Source organism: Sorex fumeus, unplaced genomic scaffold (assembly GCF_029834395.1).
Source record: "Sorex fumeus unplaced genomic scaffold, SorFum_2.1 ptg000072l, whole genome shotgun sequence".
Taxonomy (NCBI): Eukaryota; Metazoa; Chordata; class Mammalia; order Eulipotyphla; family Soricidae; genus Sorex; species Sorex fumeus.
In genome coordinates, this window is record NW_026606129.1 from 5,955,422 (window position 1) to 5,970,840 (window position 15,419).

The following is a 15,419-nucleotide window of genomic DNA, read 5'->3' on the forward strand; positions in this document are numbered from 1 at the left end:
ATAGCGAGATGCCCCCAGGAGAGCCCCCCTGCAAGCTTAATGTATCTCTTACTGTGTCCATACAAAATAACTAATATTAAGAAGTAGAATTAAGATGTTAATTAAGGTGTTAATTAAGGTATTGGACTAAGGAAAGGAGAAAAAACCCTAGGTGGTACTTCCACCCTTGAGCCTGATGGGTGATCAAGAAGGACTTTTGATATGTTGGTTGTGCTACCCCCAAAGCTGGGGAGTTGGTGAGAGAGGAGAGAGAGAGACCAGGCTTTGAGATGGAGCATGGAGAGATGAGTGGGTGAGACAGAAGGAGACAGGAATGAGGGGCAGTGTGAGACTAGAATGGGGGCTCAGTGAGACTGGAACAGGCACGTAGGGAGAATGAAATAAACGGCAACTAATCACTAACAGCCTGGCCCTCATTTCCTCCTCCATCCACCCATGGTATCAGCAGTTCCGGGTGGACAAGTGACATGAGACCACAGAATGCAGGTGGAGAGAGAGAGAGAGAGAGAGAGAGAAAGAGAGAGAGAGAGAGAGAGAGCTGTGGGGGTCTCCTTAGCTGCCTGGCGATTACACAGGTAGCTTTATTCTAATTTTCCAAAGTTTCTGAGGAAGGAAAAAAAGATTCAGTGTCAGTACTAAACCTCATTAGCATCTTTCCAAGATTTCTTTTTTCTTTCTTTCTTTCTTTCTTTCTTTCTTTCTTTCTTTCTTTCTTTCTTGTTTCTCTTTTTCTTTCTTTCTGTTTTTCTTTCTTTCTCTTTTTCTTTCTGTTAGTAATTGTCAGACCATCTTGTGTAGTCTTTTCAAGGCTACTTAGATAAATGAGGCATAAGTTCCCAAATACAGAAGGTGGTGTTTAGAATTTAGAATTACCACCTAAATACTTGGCATGTGCCATTCTCTCTTTCTGTTCTTTCTTTATTGAGATCTACAAGGCTGTTTACATCAGCCAATGTATTTCTAATGTGCTTTGCCCTTAGATAGCACCAACATGCAGTTTCTGTCCATTAACTAGATATTATAAAGCCTATTGTGCAGTTAAAGAGAAATGGATTCTTTTAATACAAAGCAATAACCAGCACTCAGTGTTTTGAGCTAAAGGATGCTAAAAAGAATGCCGTCAAATATTTGCTTTCAGAATGGTTGTGGTTCATGGAATTTTAAACTGAGGTCTGTAGGTAGACAAAAGGGATTCTGTGAACTCCCTCAAATTGCAAACAAAATTATATGTAAATGTATTTAAGTCTTTCTATGATAAGAAGGAAAGATGACCTCATGTGCAAAATATGAATATTGGAAAAAAATTAAAGGACAGAACTGGGGAAGTAGACTTAAAGTTAAACATGTGAAAGAAGTTAGCAACATGAACCCAAGGCAATTAAAAATATCAAGATATGGTAAAGGTAAAGGCCCTCCCGTTGATCATCGATTTGCTTGAGCGGGCCCAGTAACATCTCCATTGGGGACTTTGTTGTTACTGTGTCTGGCATATCGAATACATCAAGGGGAGCTTGCCAGGCTCTGCTGTGTGGGTGAGATACTCTCGGTAGCTTGCCGGGCTCTTTGAGAGGGGCGGAGGAATCTAACTTGGGTCGGCCATGTTGGCTGTGTGCAAGGCAAATGCCCTACCGCTGTGCTATCGCTCCAGCCCATCAAGATATGATGGAGCGATAATACATAGATAAGAAGCATGAGGTACTCTGGTTGGAACCTTGGCAGCCCATATGGCCCATTGAGCACTACCAGGAGTGATCTCTGAGCACAGAGCCAGGAGTAAATTCTGAGCACTGCTGAATGTGGCCCTCAATCAAAAACTAAACAACTGAAACATATCAAGAGTGTTATTTGGTTGTGGAAAATCAAAAAGGACTCCAGGAGGAGAATGACGAATGTTTTATTCAAAACATCATCTTGGCTAAGACTGACAAATGGGTGGGATTTGGGATGGTTTTAGGCACTAACAGTGGCATTAAGATTTGTGCTGAAGTCAAGAAAAGTCATGGAACAGTGAAGAGCTAGAATCAGTCCCCTAAGAGTCAAATCCTGGCCTCTCTACTTGGAGATGTCTTTAAATAATTTACAGACTTTGCTGCCTCAGTAAAGTATGGAAAACACTTTGCTCAAAGACGTCTGTGGTATCAGTGAGTTATTATAGCTAAAGGTGTCAGTACGTTGTAAGTATACTCAAGATAGTGGGTGTTTATTTTTGTTAAAAAAAAGGACTAATGAGAAAGAATGCTAGCACCGATAATAAAAGGTGAAGGGAGAGTTCACCTCTAGACGGCCAGAAAAAAATACATATATCTATAGAGAAATATAATGAGAGAATAAGGTTTTGTGGCTGCATGGGGTTGAATTTAGTTTCCTATCACTAACTAGTGCTATGCAAGCATTTAGCAGAATCTCAGAGATGATGTAAACACAGGTAGGAAAAAAAGTAAATAAAAATGTAGATTTTCATTACTTACTTATTTTTCTTGATTCAGTTTGGAGATCGAGAGATTTAAGTCCTCTAATGATCACGTGACCATAAAAATAAATAGAAACTTGCTGTTCACAATTCGTCTCGTCTGTATTTTTCAATACATTAAACTTCCCTACTGAGAAAGGAGAGAGTTCATATTACTGTACGTTTCTTCTTACCTCTACTCTCTTATTCACATCATTAGTGTTTTAGTTTTGATTTTTTTATAAATAGTATTTTATTATATTTAAATGTATTTCAACTGAGTTAGAATTAGAATTCGTGTGTGTGTGCGCATGTGTGTGTGTGTGTGTGTGTGTGTGTGTGTGTGTGTGTGTCTGTGTGTTCAAATAATGTTTCTAGAGTCCTTTCCTGGCTATTCTTGGTCAACTGGCCTAGTGATTCAGTTCTTAGACGCTGTGGTGCACATGGACGCCACGGCTGCCCAATCGTGTCCCCAGGGCAATCCAGGGTCATACTTGGCAATCCAGGCCCCAGGGTTGGAGCCAAACTGTGTTGGGAGGATACTCCCTATGTCTTATGCTCTAAGCTCTTATTCACTCTCAGTCTTGTTCTTGAATAGGCTGTTTTAAACATGTTCTCTCAAGTTCCCAACTTGAGAATCCAAGAAATTAGAACTTTTGTCAATTTTTCTCCTGTAATTCTAATGACTAATTCTAATTGCTAATTATAATTCTAATGGCTAATTCTAATCTATTTCTAATCCGCTTTGTTCCAAGTGGATTCTAAAATACAGAAGTAAATTTGCAATGCTAATTATCACCATTTTGTAAAAAAAAATAGAACATCAAGTATGACAGTACCTGTGAAACCAAGTGATGGTACAGTGGAGTGGGCATTTGCCTTGCACAGGACGTACCCATCCCTGGCATCCCATATGGTCCACTAAGCATTGCCAGGAGTAATTCCTTACTGCAGAGAGAGGAGTAACGCTTGAACATTGTGGATCCCCCCAAACAAAGAAAAAAAAACAAACAAGAAAACAACAACAGAAAGAAACTGAAATGCAGCCTGGACCAGATAATCCTAATAAAGGGCTACTTTCATCACTGTATTTTCTAACAGAGGAGTTTAGTTTGTTTTGTGCTGGGACCAAGACTCTACTGGGGTTTCTAATTTCATTTGACTTTTTGTTTTGTGCTTTGCCTTTAACAATGGCCTCCAGTGAGCTCCCCTTAATTTTGCTGGCAAAGAAATAATGACCTAATCAAACATGGCAGCCTCACGAACATCTATCTTTTCCTCCTGTGGTCCCCTTCTGGCCTTCCGTTTTTCTACATTTGAATTTATTTTAGACTCTGGTTTGCTGTTACTGTTTCACACATAACATGCTCCAGCACTGCCATCACACCCTTCACCAGAGTGACCACTTCTCTCCACCACTGTCCCAGTGTTCTCCTGCCCCTAACAACCCTCCTTCACCCTCCTCCTTACAACCATGGGAAGCTTCCTAATGGAAACCAGTTCTCTCTGTTTCTGATTCCTTTGAGCATCTATGATTCTCCTACCATGAGTCTTTATATCTGTATGTCCCATATATGAGAGAAATTATTCTGTCTGTTCCTTTCTTCCTGCTAAGTTCACTCAGCATGGTACTTTCCAGATCCACTCAGGGAGCTGCAAATTGCATGATTTCATCTATTCTTACAGCTGATTAGTATTGCGTTGTATATATGCACCATAGCTTCTTTATGCAGCCATGTGTTAAGAGAAAAGTTCATCACATTTAGGTTTTCTTTTAACATTTGGACTGGTCATTTCTTCAGTTGGCTCTAAAGATAATGACCTGGAAGTATAAATATAGTCTTTGTGAATGGGTATTTTTAATCCCTTGCTCTTCATAGAATTCTTCCCACTATAGACTTAACTATTATTTTTAAAAAGTTAAGCTTTCTAAATATTGAATTTCTGTAGATATATTTATCTTGTCCTCACAATTGATTGCCAATATGCCTGAGAATAAAATTTATGTTTAATAATATTTCTTAATATCATTCAAGCAGGTACCTGCCCCATGCCAGGGCCCCAACCGGGCCTGCACAGCTAAATAGATCCCCTGAGAACTGCCAATTTTCACTCTTGGCCTGCGTGGGACAGGAAATGAGGCACACCATGTGGAAACAAAGCTGAACTGCTCCGGGCACTCTCTCCTCATTGAAACAGGCACCTGCCTAACACCAGGGCCCCTTTCCAGAGTCGCATCCATGTTAGTGGCCACGAGTTATTCTCCCACTGCATATCCCATAGGATCCATAAGTTACCCTAGATGGAACCTTCACTAGTTTAGCTTAACCACCAGAAACACATTAGTCAATAATCCATTAAGCCCATCTCAATTCATTCTGCATCTCAAGCAGAATAGTAAAAGTGAACGTGAAGGTCTAAACTACACTGGTCATGATGGTAAAGCAACGCAAAAGCCCACCAAGCTTTCTTATTGAAGAGGCTAGCCCAGAAGACACCAACAGTATTGGAGTGCTACACAACCTCTCTGACAAGTAATTTAGAAGGGAGCTACTGAGGATGCTTAGGGACCTTAAAGAAACAATGGAAAGTAATGCCAATAAAAGACAAGAGGATTTGAATGTAGAAATGAGGAAAATGCAAACGGAAATGACAGACCTGAAAAACTTGGTAGGCGAATTGAAAAACTCAGTGGAAGGCCTCAGCAGCAGAGTAACAGCTGCTGAGGACAGAATCAGTGAGCTCGAAGATGAAGTCCAGAGACTCTCCAGAAAAGAGAAGAAAATGGAAAAGAGACTCACAATTCGGGAGCAGATGGCAAGAGAAGATCGTGATGAAGCCAAGAGGGGTAACATAAGAATTATTGGAGTCCCAGAGGGACAGGAAAAAAACCCTGATGAAGAAACTGTCAATACATCATGGCGACAAAGTTTCCAGAGCTGAAGAAAACATCTGACCACATTCAGGAGGCCTGAAGGGTACGAGCTAGAAGAAATCTGAATAAAAATACCCCAAAACACATCCTGATCAAAATGACCAAAACTTTAGAGAGAGACAAAATTCTGAAAGCATGAAGATCAAAGAAAGAAATTTCCTATAAAGGAGCATCCTTAAGATTCACAGCTGATTTGTCTGATGATATCCTTATGGCCCGAAAACAGGGGCGGGATATAGTGAAAAAAAACTCAATGAAATAAATGCCTCACCAAAAATACTTTACCCAGCAAGACTCTGATTCATAACAGAAGGAACAACACACAGTTGCACAGACAAACAACAGCTCAGGAACATCATACACTCAAAACCATGGTTACAAGAACAACTAAATGGGCTACTTGAAAACAAAACAGCCCCTCAAATACACCAAATTTCAACAGAAAAATGGAACAAAACCCCATAACAATAATCTCTCTCAACATCAATGGGCTTAATGCACCAATTAAAAGACACAAGATGGCAGGATGGATTAGAAAATTGAACCCAACATTCTGCTGCCTGCAAGAAACGCATCTCAATAATCAAAGCAAACACAGACTCAGAGTCAAAGCCTGGAAAAAATCCTACAGGCAAATAGCTGCCATAAAAAATCTGGGGTAGCCATCCTAGTATCAGACCATATTGATTACAGACTGAAGAAGGTCACAAGAGACAGTGAAGTCCATCTCTTATTGATCAAGGGATCTGTACAACAGGAAGAACTTACAATAATAAATGTATATACACCTAATGAGGGACCAGCAAAGTACTTAAAACAACTACTCATAGACTTGGAGAAAGACATTGATAGCAACGCAATACTAGTAGGAGACTTCATTACCGCTTTATCACCTCTTGATAGATCAACCAGACTCAAGCTTAGCAAGCACATACTTCATCTGAGGGAAACAATGGAAGAAAGGGACTTAGTAGATATATACAGGACACTTTATCCTCAAAAAGGTGAATACACATTCTTCTCAAGCGTGCATGGAACATTCTCCAAGATAGACCACATGCTGAGCCACAAGACATAACTGCATAAAATTAAGAAGACAGTGATTGTATCAACAGTCTTCTCAGACCATAATGCGCTGAAATTAGAAGTAAATCACACACAAAAACAGAAAACTAAATTAGACACCTGGAAATTAAACAGTGCACTAATGGACAACGAGTGGCTTAGAAAGGAAATCAAGAGGAAATCAAAAGATTTCTAGAAATGATGAAAATGTAGACACGAGTTACCAAAACTTATGGTACACAGCAAAAGCTGTGTTAAGAGGAAAGTTTATGGCTTTACAAGCAATCCTCAGGAAGGAGGTGTGAGCCCACATAAGTAACCTAACCTCACAGCTAAAGAGCTTGGAGAAGGGTCAATAAAAGGTTCCTAATCTGAACAGGAGGAAGGAAATAATAAAACTCAGAGCAGAGATTAATGAGATGGAAACCCAAAAAACAATCCGAAAGAACAATGAAACCAAGAGCTGGTTCTTCGAGAAAATAAACAAGAGCAATAAGCCTCTAGCAAAACTCATAAACAAAGGAAGAGAGATAACCCTAGTAAACCAAATCAGAAATGAAAAGGGGATCATTACAACAGAAGCCACAGAAATTCAAAGGATCCTGGGGAGTAATTTGATAAGCTTTATGCCACAGAAAATGAAAACCTCGAGGAAATGGATAAATTCCTAGATTCCTATAGTCTCACAAGGCTTAACAAGAAGACCGGGAATACCTGAACAGACCTATCACCATTAAGGAAATTGAAACGGTAATTAAAAGTCTCCCCAAGAACAAAAGTCCTGGCTCAGATGAATTCACTAGTGAATTCTTCCAAATCTTTAAAGAGGACTTACTGCCAATCCTCTTCAAGCTTTTCCATGAAATTGATATATCAAAAACACTCCTGAACAGTTTCTATGAAGCAAATATCACCCTGATACCAAAAGCAGACAGAGATACCACAAAGAAAGAGAATTACAGGCCGATATCCCTGATGAACACAGATGCAAAGATTCTCAAAAAACTATTAGCAAATAGAATCCAATGACTCATCAAAAAGATCATACACCATAACCAAGTAGGATTCATTCCAGGGATGCAAGGTTGGTTTAACATTTGGAAATTAATCAACATATGAACAAAAGAAAAGATAAAAACCATAGAATCATATCAATAGATGCAGAGAAAGCATTTGACAAGATCCTGCACCCCTTTACGATGAAAACCCTTGCCAAAATGTGTCTATAGGGAACTTTCCACAATATAGTTAAATCCATCTACCACAAGCCTACAGCAAGAATCATCCTCAATGGGGAAAGACAAAGAGCCTTCGCTCTAAGATCAGGGATGAGACAAGAATGCCTGCCGCGTCCGGCGCTGCAGAGCCGAGCCAGGGGAGGGCCGTCAGGGTGAAATCAGCACTCGAGTCACACAGGGTTCCGTCATTCAGGAGATGGCATGAATGCGCGTGTTTATTCAGAGCACAGGTACAGACTTAAGTATGTTTCCACAACCCACCCGAAAGAAAGGAAAGGGGATGGGACGTGGGAAAGTGGATGGGACGATGAATAGAGCCATGCACCGTTGGTCAGTCACAGTGGGCAGAGCCATGCACCGTTGGTCAGCCACCTGGTGACCCTTTCGACCTAACGCTACCGGTCGGAGCGGCCTGCTTTGTTACAGTTTTGACATATTCATAGAGACTGTGCTGTTCCTCGTACATCATTTACAAATCATTTACGAGGGTGCATTTTTCCCAAACTGAAACCTCCTGTACTGGGAAGTTGCCCAGCTTTGAGCAGGACAAAGGGGGAATGAAAAATCAAGCATTCTTTTACTTGGTCAGTAGGCAACATCTCACCCCTTTTTCCAATTATGGCACGCCAGGACCCCTGTCTTAGGTCGTCCGTCGCCCCGCCGTGGTACCCGTCATTGGGGAGAATGCTTTAGCCCCTGTCTTAGGTGTGCGCGGCGGTGACAGAAGTTGCCCGTCATTGGGTATCCTGGGCAAGGGCATACTTCCTTAACCGTGAGGAGGCACAGGGGAGGATTGATGACATTTCTACCAGACCAGGCAGGACCCAGTGTGGCTTGACCAGAATGGAGCGTGGCTCAGAAAAGAGGGGCAGGGGTAGGGTAGAGGGGTGATGGGGATCTCTTCGTTCAGTGATGGGGGGGGGGGTTCTGTACAGGTCCGGTCCGCACTCCTTCTCCTCCTGCGTTTTCCGGTACCGGCCACGGGATCAGGTCACTGCAACAGATAAAGGAAGAGGCTTCCCAGGCCCATTAGAAATACCTTTCTGAATAGGGCTGCTCTTTGCTAGTTTCTCTCAGCTGCATAAAGTGAATTTGGGTGATTTGCCGATCAACCCTGCCAATCTGGTCTCTGACAAATGAGACAAGTCGACTCAGGATGCAGGGCCCGAATGTAAGCATCAGTAATAGTATGATCAGAGGGCCTGCTATAGTAGATATCAGGGTGGTGAACCAGGGGGATTGATTAAACCAAGACTCGAACCACCCTTCCTGAGCCTCTCTCTCCTTTTTACGCCGTTCCAGGCCTTCTCTCAGCTTAGCCATGGAATCTCGGACTACTCCCGTGTGGTCGGCGTAAAAGCAGCACTCTTCTCCCAGCGCTGCACACAGCCCTCCGTTTTTAAGGAAGAGCAAGTCGAGCCCCCTCCTATTTTGCAAGACTACTTCCGACAGGGAGGTCAAGGACTTTTCAAGATGGCTAATAGATTTTTCTATTCTGTCCAGGTCCTCATCAATAGCTGCTCTTAGAGAAGATAGGCCAGAATACTGGGTTACCAGAGCAGCGATGCCAGTGCCGGCACCTGCCAAGCCTATGCCAAACAGAGTGGCGATGGTTAGTGTGGATATGGGTTCCCTGCGGTTCCTATGCAGGACATCAGGGGAATTGGACCAATAGTCAAGGAGTACCTCAGCAGGGTGGTATATAATTTTTGGGACAATAATAACCATAAGACAAAATTCTTGGGAGGCATTAAATACTGAGCCTGCCAAGTGGGGAGTTAATCCTGAACGTGAACAGACCCACCAAGCTCCCATTGTTGGTGAGATCCAGGCGGAGTTACTCCACCCTGGGGACTCCACATTCTGTGCACACAACTCTTTCTTGTTTTGAGGGACTGTACCTACACATGTCCCTTGACCGCTAATTTGGGTCATGGTCAATCCCTGGGGGCGGGCCTTCCACTCTCCAGGAGCTCTGTAATTAACATTGTAGGAGGCGTTAATACTCATAGCCTCATAAAACGGTGGTGTGGGGCTATAGCACAGCCAACAGGCTTCAGTCAGGTTTGGGGCAGTAGCATTCAGAGTCTGATATGTGGCATCGATAAGACTCCTGAGGGGGTTAATGATTGGGCCAAAACTGGGTTTTGGGATGGATAGGTCGGCTGTAACAGGAGGTGGTGTCGCCTTAGGGCCAGCCATGGTAGTGATGGTGGGCTTAAGAGGGGGTTTTGGAGCCTCAAGTGCCTGGTTAGGGCCTAGCGGAACCTGCTGCTTACAGAGGCTCTGACCCCAGGCCTTTCAAGACAGTCCTGAAAAGGGGTAGGCGTCTTCCAGGGAAAAATATAAGTCAGGGAAGCACTGATTAAGGGGTGCTGCGTTGCAGCTTGTGGTACCCCAAACCTCATAGTCCTCTCCACTCCTTATGACCCAGGTCTGCTTGAATGGTTGGTGTCGATTGGCATGAGTTTCGGTTGGGTCCTTCATTAATAATATAGCGAGGGTCCAGGTGACAAGCGTCGTTGTGGTCATTTTGTTCCTGTGGAAAAAAGAGAAGTTTGTCTCAGGGCTAAGTACCCTGGAGGTGAGTTTCATTATTTTTCCCAGCTGTGGGGGACAAATGATTGGGGGGCTCATGTATTGGCCTGACCAGGCGTTCCGGTACCCAAATGGGTTTTTCTGCATTAGTTGGATATACACAGACTGCGCCTCTGACTCTGGCAAGTATCGCTGCCGGTGGTTGCCAGGTTCCTGAGGACAGATCCTTCCATTTCACCATTGCTTTAAGGGGAGCCGGAGTAGCAAAGTGACGTTGGGCTGCACTGCGGCCTGAATCATCGAGGAGCAAAAAATTTAAAATGAATAAGGTTGTGGATAGGAGCGCTTGTGGCCCTTGACAGCCTTGGTAGATCTCACCCTCTTTTGTTTTAGAAATGTAAGTTTTGAGATGTCGGTGCGCTCGCTCTATGATAGCCTGTCCTTGGGGGTTATAGGGAATGCCTGTTGTATGTGCAATATCCCAGGTTTCACAAAAGGAATGAAAGGCACGGCTTGTATAGGCCGGTCCATTGTCAGTTTTAATTTGCCTGGGATTTCCCATATATGAGAAAGCGGCAGTAAGGTGATCTATAACATGTTTCGTTTTTTCCCCGGCATGTAGTGAGGCAAAAATCATGCCCGAGTGTGTGTCTATCGAGACATGGAGATAATGCCGGTTACCCAATGAGTTAGTGTGGGTCACATCCATTTGCCAAATATCATTTGCTCTCAATCCTCTAGGATTGACTCCTAGGGACGGGGAATGTATATAAGGAGCGCAAGCGGGACAGACAGTGGTTATGGAGAGAGCCTCAGCTTTGGAACAACCCGTATGAAAACGAAGAGACTGGGCATTAAGGTGGAATTTTTTATGTAGCTGCATGGCCTTATCATATTCTAGGGATGTCATTATTAAGCGGGTTGCTTTATCTGCTCGTTCATTGCCTTCTGCAAGGGGTCCCGGGAGGCCAGAGTGTCCTCTAATATGACCCACAAAGAGGGGGTCCTTTCTGGCCCAAATCAACAGTTGCAATGTTTGTAATTGAGATAAAATTTTCGAGCCCTCACCTATGTGGGGTGCTGTTTCTAATTGGGGGAAGATATTGGCAACATACACACTATCAGTGTAAATATTGAGGGGCTCATTAGGGAATGTCTGCAAGGCCAATAATACAGCCGATACTTCTGCAAATTGCGCCGAGGTTTCTGCAAGCTGTATGGCGTGAACAACCTGCCCATCAACCACTACGGCTCGACCGCTTTTAGAGCCATCAGTAAAGAGGGTCCGTGCGCCCGGAAGGGGGGTGGTCTTAACAATTCGAGGGAAGATAATAGGGCAAATCCTGAAGCTTTGCAGGAGTTTATGTTTGGGATATACCTGTGTAATTTGGCCTTTAAAGGAGCAGACAAAAAGGCACCAGGAATCATCATATTGCATCAGATTATTAATCATGTCTTTGGAATAGGGAACAACCAATATGTCCATATCCTTAGCAAAGAGTGCACACCCTATGGTTCTGGCCTTCCAGAGTAATTGAGAAACTAAGGTGGGATAGGGAATCACCGTTCGGGTGGGGGAAGCAGAGAGGTGGACCCAATATAATGGACCAATCTGCCAGAAAACTCCAGTTGGGGCAAACTCTGAAGCAAGCACTATAAATTGTAGTGGTAGATTATAATCAATATGGTGTATTTGCATTTCTTCTAAGGCATCCTCTGCTTTTCTAAGAGCCAATTGTGCCTCAGGGGTCAAATGATGAGGTAAGGAGGGGTCAGAATCCCCTTTCAATAGTTCGAAAAGAGGTTTGAGCTCTCCCGTGGGCAGGGAGAAGGATGGTCGGAGCCATTGGAGTTCTCCCAAAAACTGTTGCCACTGGTGTAGAGTCTTTAAATGAGAGGTGGCAAACTGTATTTTTTGAGGCGCTATTCCCACCTTGTTTATGGTGTATCCTAAATATCTGTATGGGTGAGAGAGCTGTACCTTGTCTGGGGAGATTACAAGGCCTGCTGATTCCAGGGCGACCCGGACATGATCATAGAGTTGAAGTAACAGGTCTTTGGTGGGGCAGGCGGCTAAGATGTCATCCATATAATGAATCAAAAGTGCATTGGGGAAACGAGCCCGGACTGGTGCTAAAACCGCTGCAACATATATCTGACACATAGTGGGACTATTAGTCATGCCCTGGGGAAGGACTACCCATTGGTAGCGCTGATAGGGCTCCTGAAAATTGGGGGAAGGTAGAGAGAAGGCAAATCTTTGACAATCTTTAAGATCTATCACTAACAATTGCCAGGACTTTGGTATAGCGGAGGGATGGGGGAGCCCTGGCTGCAGGGCCCCCATTGGATGCATGGTGGCATTGACTGCTCTGAGATCTTGCAATAATCTCCACCCGCCTGTCCTTTTCCTTATAACAAAGATTGGGGTATTCCAGGGAGATGTGGATGGGGTAATGTGCCCCTTTTCTAATTGCTCAGATACTAGGACATGTGCGGCCTGTAATTTTTCTTTAGGGAGGGGCCACTGCTCCACCCAGACTGGAACATCTGATTTCCAGATAATGGGGTGGGGGGAGGCCGCTCAACAGTGGCCCCGATTAAAAAGGGCTTATGTTCCGGCCCAGGGGTTGCGGCCCCTTCCAGTTCTTCCACGGGCATCAGAGTTATGGGGTCCCCTTGTCCCAGGGCTGGGTAATCACTAGTAATATGGGCTATAGTCCGGAAAGAAACCGGGAGGGGGAGGGGGGTCTGGAGGTGGCCAGGCGGTGTGACTAGAACTGCGCCCATGGCTGAGAATATATCTCGCCCCCAAAGATTGGTGGGGAGGTCTGGGACCAGAGAGGAGCTGCTTTTCTTCTGTGTCTAGATCAGGGGCAAGAGGAGTCTGGCTTCCACATTCAGAAATCACAGGGGCTTCAGCAGATTCATGTCCTGCTATATCATTGCCAGCGTCCCCCTGCAGAGAGCGCCCCGTTACTTCCTCCTGGATTTCCCCGAAGGTTTTTTGGAGGTCACACAGCTGTTCCTGCACCCGGACACCGGTGGTTGACAGCGCATCTTTAACCAATCTCCAGAGGGAGAATGTAGCGACGGGAACCCTATCCGACCCCTTATCTCTGAGTGCTCTCTGTAGATCTATCTTAACCTGTTCCCAGTCACAGATTTTGAATTCTCCCCCTGTCAGGAACCAAGGGCTAACTTCCCCTATTACTGTAATGAACTCGAGCGCGGTCCTAAACTTAATAGCAGTTCCCTGCTGTTTCAGTAACTCAGTCAACTCGGTGGCCAGCCGAGTTTTTGAGTCAGAATTTCCCATGGTACCATGCACTGTTTCCCCCGCTTATATGCGGTATCTCCCCCTGCTATGCGCAGGCTCTCCCCCTGCTATGCGCAGGCTCTCCCCCTGCTATGCGCAGGTGAGCCCTGTCCGGTTCTCCCTCGTACCTGATCTCGGTGGGACCTCCACTTGCCGCGTCCGGCGCTGCAGAGCCGAGCCAGGGGAGGGCCGTCAGGGTGAAATCAGCACTCAGTCACACAGGGTTCCGTCATTCAGGAGATGGCATGAATGCGCGTGTTTATTCAGAGCACAGGTACAGACTTAAGTATGTTTCCACAACCCACCCGAAAGAAAGGAAAGGGGATGGGACGTGGGAAAGTGGATGGGACGATGAATAGAGCCATGCACCGTTGGTCAGTCACAGTGGGCAGAGCCATGCACCGTTGGTCAGCCACCTGGTGACCCTTTCGACCTAACGCTACCGGTCGGAGCGGCCTGCTTTGTTACAGTTTTGACATATCCATAGAGACTGTGCTGTTCCTCGTACATCATTTACAAATCATTTACGAGGGTGCATTTTTCCCAAACTGAAACCTCCTGTACTGGGAAGTTGCCCAGCTTTGAGCAGGACAAAGGGGGAATGAAAAATCAAGCATTCTTTTACTTGGTCAGTAGGCAACAAATGCCCACTCCTCTCCACTGCCATTCAATATAGTACTGGAAGTACTTGCAATAGCAGTCAGGAAAGAAAAAGATATTAAGGGCATTCAGGTAGGAACGGAAGAAATCAAGCTATCACTATTCACAGATGATATGATACTATACTTAAAGAACCCTATAACCTCTACCAAAAAATTCCTAGAAACAATAGACTTGTATAGTAAAGTTACAGGCTATAAAGTCAATACCCAAAAGTACATGGCTTTTCTATATGCAAACAGTGAGAGAGAAGAAAGTGACATGAAAAAAACAATCCTGTACACAATTGTGCCCCAGAAAATTAAGTACCTAGGAATCAGCTTAACTAAGGGAGTAAAGGACCTGTACAAAGAAAACTACAAAACGCTACTTCAGGAAATAAAAGAGGACACGAGAAAATGGTAAGAAATGCCCTGCTCCTATATCGGGAGAATTAACATTGTCAAAATGGCAATACTTCCCAAAGCATTGTACAAATTTAATGCGATCCCCTTAAGGATACCCATGACATTCTTCAAAGAAATGGAGCAAACACTCCTGAAATCCATATGAAACAATAAGCCCCCACGAATAGCTAAAGAAATTCTCAGGGAAAAGAAAATGGGAGGAATCAACCTCCCTAACTTCAAACTCTACTACAAAGTAGTAATAATTAAAACAGCATGGTACTGGAACAAAGGCAGAGCTGCAGACCAATGGAACAGGATTGAATATAATGACATCTCCCCTCAAACATATGATCATCTAATCTTTGATAAAGGAGCAAGAAATGTGGATTGGAGTAAGGAAAGTCTCTTTAACAAATTGTGCTGGAAAACTTATGGGCTACATGCAAAAATATGGGCTCAGATCTCTTCCTAACACCATAATCTTACAAAAGTAAAATCAAAATGGATTAAAGACTTCAATATCAGACCGGAATCCATAAGGTACATTGAAGACAAAGTTGGCAAAACCCTACATAACATTGAAGCTAATGGTATCTTCAAAGATGGCATGCCACTGGAAAAGCAAGTGAAAACAGAGCTAGACAAATGGGACTATCTTAAACTAAGAAGCTTCTGCACCTCAAAAGAAACAGTGACCAAAATACAAAGACAGTCTACAGAATGGGAAAGGATATTTGCCCAATACACATCCGACAAGGGGTTGATATCACTTAATCACTTAATCACTTAACTTCCCGTTAGTCGTCGATTTGCTCGAGCGGGCGCC